The following is a 6001-nucleotide window of genomic DNA, read 5'->3' as shown; positions in this document are numbered from 1 at the left end:
TGGTTCACTCTTCTGCCAAAGTACATGCACTTAAATTGGGACACAACTTTATTTATTCACCTGGGACACATTTGGCAAAAAGTATTTTGCAGGTCACCATTTGTTCTTTCCTTCTTTCTAACTAGTAAAAAGCTGTTACTGCCTATTGTGACCCATCACAGCAGACACCTGGCTTTGCTTGGACTACATTGCCTTTTCTACTGCCAGGGTTAAAAGATCAGTGAGGAAGGCATCACTTTGCTGTGAACTTCATCACTAAGTTGCCAGATTCCCTGGTGTGAGAACAATGTTCTTTTCCTGATACACCAGCCAAAGGGTGTGTCATCTGCAACAAGCTGGCACTAGTGACTGGTGTGACTGGTTTCCCTCACATGGATTCCTGTGAAAAATGGTCTGAGAAATTGTATCAGTTCTCAGGTAAGGAACTATGCCCATCCTTCTTAAAATTTGATGTATAGCATAGCCTTGATGAGCAACTGTCAGTCTTTGCTGGAGACATTGAGGGGAGTATTCAGCCTGGATAACAGGCTACTGTGGGCTTTCAGTGTTAAAAAAAAGGGGCTTACAAGACAGATGGAGAGAAACTTTCAACCACAGTCTGTAGTGATAGAATGCGGGGCAACAGTTATAAACTGAAGTGCCCAGGTTTAGCTTGGACATAAGGWAGAAATATTTCTATGAGAAGAGCAGTGAGACACTAGAAGTRCAGTAGTGAGACCAGAGAATTTGTGGATGCTCCATCTCTGGAAGTGTTACAGGTCAGGGTGGATGAGGCTTTGAATAACCTGGTCTAGTAAAAGATATCCTTGCCCATGTCAGGGGCTTGGATTAGATGAATTTCGTGGATTTCTTCGAATCCAAACTATTCTGAGATTCTATCACAAATCTTCTGTTTTACCATAGCCTTTAGTCATGGACCATTCAACAAGGTTACTGTTTTCTTCAGTCACTTAATAATAGAATTCTTACATTAGTGAAACTCCAGATAGCAATTCTCCTCTCTTTCATTTGCCTTGTTAGGCCAACACGTATTTAACCCACTAAGCACCAGCTCTGACTCAATGAGACCTGTCCATAATTCTTATTCAAACAGACTATTCAGCAAGTGATTTTCCTGTATCTCAGATACATTTAAGTGATGGTGACTGATGAACTGCAGGCCCTCAGTCTCACTAGTTTTTTGATTCTCAGTCTTTCCTATTCATTTCAGTCCGGTATGCACAGATTTACCTACCCCATGGGTTTGCCCAGATGACAGGGCCTTGTAGTTTTCCAGAAAGCAACTTCACCTTCTATGTCTTACTCAACTSTTTTAAGTGTATACATTAAAATACCTGTGATCATCTTGAGATGAGTAAGTAATGCTTGAACAGCTTCCTTCAAGAGCGAAGTAACATGATTTAAACTTGAATGTACTATACTGAGAGCGCACGTATTTACACTAAGGAAACAATTTTATTTCCCCAAAATAATTACCTATTACTGTCTATGTGTTTCAGGAAAGTCAGAGTCTGAGAAATAAATCTAGCTTTGTATCAAATCAGGCATTCTTGAAAATGACATCAGCATAATCTAAGTGAATTATCCACAGACCAGTTTAAACTGTAAGGGCTTTTAGGTTTCTGAGTTGCAGGTTTTACTTTATGGAAGGTTATTATACTGTAAGTGCACAAGAGAAAACATGATGTGATTTCAAAGACTAATCTTGGCAGGTGCTTAGAATTGAGATTACTTGTGAATTCAACAGAACATGTAGTTTGCTGTGCAATGCTTTTGTTCATGAACTGCTTTTCATTTTATTGAAAATATGCATATGCGTAACTCAAACACGTTTTTGAAAATGAAAACAYGACAAAAAAATGAACTGCTGCACCAATTGAATCATAGGGTAAGCTAACAGATAATGACAAAAAAAAGTTTATTCAAATGAATGACAATAGCAGACAAAGCATTCTTACCTCATTTTATTCTAAGTATAAAATTAAATGTTTTAAACATTCAATTAGTTCTAATCACAAGTCGTTTTGTCATAATACAGCAGACATACAGGTAGATGAATCACCGTGGGTATTACCACAACGTAGATATAGCAGTAGGGGTTGTGTTATTGGCTATTGTATTGAGGATAATAAAACTGCTCATTCCATTGAAATCTACAGAAGATGCACTCACAGTAACACACTGTACTAAATGTTTTAAAATCAGTCATCTTAGGCTGTATTGTGTTAAAATAATCCTATCAACCAGAAATAGTTAACAATAAATCAAGCAATAGAATCAGTGCAGAGTGTTTCTACTGCAGTCATATTTGATCAGGTAGAGACCCAGACAGTGTGCATTGTCAAGAGCTCAAATTTAATTCATTCTACAGAGCATACATATCAAATACATAACAATTAATCCAGAATGTAAGATGATTCAATTAGCAGTATTCAAAATATTTGTGGCTTTAGAGTACCACGTCAACACGATGCTGTTTGCATAAAGAAAATGATATTTATATATWTTTTTTTWAATTTAAATGAAATAGCGATGTCTGATACTATTTGCTAAAATTCTTCTCTAAAGGGTTTAGACCTCAACTGCTGGACTCAGTCTCTTGAGCCACATCACAAAAAAATGGGATGATGACCTGGTTAGATAGCTTTCTTTTAATTATTTTCAACATTTTATAACCATGTTGAAGACAATTAAAAATGTCTAAAAAGATTCCATAAATCTCCTACCTCCTTTTCTTAAAATAGCTTAAGATGATTGCAAATACTGTGCCTTATGTACTGGTAACACATTTACTGCCCAACAATTTTCTGAGTAATTTAGTGGAATATTAGTGAAATAATAAACATCACCTGTAGCCATCTCTTGGCTCTTGACTTATAACATGGAGCCCTTTAATTTTTTATTGCCACATCYTGCTGCATTATATTTAATATTTTAGAGATTTTTGAATCTTGATTTCTGTTTTGTTATTTAAATATCATTCTTTAAATAAGCTGATAAGTATTACTTAATATAACAATTTTTTCTCATGCTGCTAAAGAAAGCCAGACTGGTAAAGATRAAGGATACTAGCAAGTAAATTGAATAAGTGATCTGAGGTATTTGGATAATTTTAAAGAATTTGGTACTTTCTCTACTTACTTTACTTTCCAGAACATGATCAAAATAGTCCTGTGAAAAAATGAGAAAACTAATTTTTCAAAGACATTAATGAATTTTGAAAGTAGAGTGAGCCAGAAAAAACAATGAAGCGATATCTTCCATTAGAGTTTTATTAACCACAAAAGCAGACTATTTGGGTGACAAATTGCATCATCAATTAATCCAATGTAGTTCATTTAGAATAAACCCAAACATCAAAAACCCAACACATTGTTTTTTAAATGCAAAAGCTAAGCCAGCTCTGCTATGTTACTCATTCATAAGTTAACAAAGGCTGTGAAACTATTCTTGTGAATGATACAGAAACCCTGCTTTTTTATTGCCACCTCTAGATCAGAGAAATTACTTTTGTCATAATCAGAAAAATATGCAATAGGGAAGCAATGTTTGTGAGCAACCTGGAGCACAGTCAACAGCTAATCTTTAGCCAAGAGAAATGGCTAAAATRTGGATGAACTTCTTTCAGATTGGGAAGAAGCAAAGCAGATGGCAAAGAAAGCAGCAAGCAGAACATTTGAGAAGGAGGGTTTAGAAACAAGGGCTGAGATGAAGATGATTTTTTTTAATTTTATTTTTAAAGGAATGCTGAGGTGTTAGAGCCTGATCAAAAAAAAGGATGTAAAACTGGAGAACATTTGTGGTTTACTGATTAGATGGAATAAATTACACAGTCAAAGTAACGATAGAAAACTTATAGCACCATAAGATTTAATGTTTCTGAAAGCGCAATAAAAGAAGTCAAACATTTCTCAAGGACAAATAAGCAGTATCGCAGGYACGTGTAAACCACCAAGACAAACTTCTCTTTTCCAGAGGCAGATATTGAAAGTGACTTAATATTTTTCTTTTGACTGGGAGGTTCTCGAGAAAATCCTAAAGTGGATTGAAGAATAGCTTTTTTTTTTTTTTTTTTCCGCCTCCTATTTTTTCCTTAAAACTTATAAATTGAAAACTTTTAACTCTCTTAGAGTTGTAAACGTTTCTCTGGAATATAAACATCCATTGCTGTCAGAATATTAAAAATTATAACTTAGATAAAATGGAAAGTAAAACCGTGTGATATATATGATAGTTCTTCCAAGGGGAYATTAGTAGTAAAGATATTCAGAGGAATTCCAGAACTCATGCTGCAGTAACCGGAATCAAGCATAAGGATACAAATATAACTTCGGAGAAGGCCACTGTGCCATAGAAATAGGATTGCATTCCTGGGTTTTTCACARACAGGACATTTCGCTTTCAGCAGAAATCCCAATGTTTTATAAGAACCAAGGCTTTTACAGCTCCTACTGATGGTCCCTTTGAAACGGTAAGAGAGCACAAATCCCTTTGGCATCTTCATTTTATGAAATATCTGTGAGTATTCATTCCATCTCTTCAGGCTCTACGTATTTTGCCAAATGTTTGACTTCAAAAGAAAATATCTGGATATCGACTAAATAAGAGCTGCAGGATTTGGCATCTAATGAAAGCTTAAAGATGCAATTAAAGTGAAAAATATACTGAACACAATTTTACTTGAATTTCTACCTAAATAATAAAATGGTGACATTTTCAGATATATTTTATTTGGGTCACTGTGTCTGCAAATCCATTTGACAGATTATAGCCCAAGGAGAACTGTAACCAGGTAGGAAATGAACAAGTCTTTTCCTTCTGACAGTGCCCATGCATGCAGTTATAGAAAACACCAWATCTCAACCATCTTTGTTATTAAGATAGGTTTTTTTTCCTTACCCTTCAACTTGTTCTATCAGTTTTTTGCCCTAGGTTGAGGTATATAAGGCTCACAGGTCTATACCTCAGCTGGTGATCCTTTTTTGAGACAATAGATTGAAACACGCTAAGGATGACTCTTTGCCCTTTTTGAAATGCCCAAGGGGCAATGATAGGTCTCTGTAGATATTGATGGTACTCCACAGACAATGGAAAAGCCTGGTTTATTAGCTCAAGCATGCATGCCTAGTGGGTGACTAGAAACCAAGGAAGATTAATCCTACCCTTGTTTRCTGGCAGTTGCTAGAATTCTCAACATCTATATAACTCAGTGAATAACTTCAGTTAGGAAATACATTCAATTAACTTMATCTGTCTCTCATTTCTAATCATAAGCAATCTTTTATGTGCTACTGTTAGAAAAAAAAAAGGATAATTTAGAAAGTATGGCTTAGTCTATGTATGTAATATGGCTTTCCAGTGTATAAAACTGTATGAATTAATTTTTATTGTATATTAAAATTAAAGCCAGTTTGTGTTACTACCTTAATAATTTCCTCAACAAAAAATATCAGGTGTTCATTTTCCCTATTCATTTTCTAGATGTAAAGTATTTCTGCAGAATATCCTTTGAAGAAAAAAATAAAATAAAGTTGAGCTGAAACACAGAGTCTTTCAATGATTATGRGAGTATGAAAGGTATTTTAGAATATTTTATTCCTCACTGTTCTACTCTGATTTGTGTGTTAATATATTCAATTATTTCCCTCAAGTAAAGACTGTTTTGCCYGCAATGGTAATTGGTAATTCTCCCTACTCTTATCTTGACCCATGAGCATTTAGTCATAATTTTCTCCCCTGTTTTGCTGAGGAGGAGAGTGGCTTTGGTGGGATCTTATTATCCAGACAGGGTCAACTCACCACAATATATTACATGCATRCATATATTCATATATGTTTACTCTCCTCCATGGTTCTTTTTTATTCCCCTTTGCTGSCTGTTGAAATATTAGGGAAACTTTTCTAAATAATTCCATGGGTTGGTTGAGCTCATTTTAATGAAACTGAAGTCCTCCACACTGGTTGGGAATTTGGCCACTTGCCATGTAATTTACTAGAACAA

This window comes from Malurus melanocephalus, unplaced genomic scaffold (genome assembly GCF_030028575.1).
Source record: "Malurus melanocephalus ecotype Western Australia unplaced genomic scaffold, MMel_1.1 scaffold_148, whole genome shotgun sequence".
In the NCBI taxonomy this organism is placed as follows: Eukaryota; Metazoa; Chordata; class Aves; order Passeriformes; family Maluridae; genus Malurus; species Malurus melanocephalus.
The sequence above is the reverse complement of the archived record's forward strand: the minus strand, read 5'-3'. Positions refer to the sequence as shown.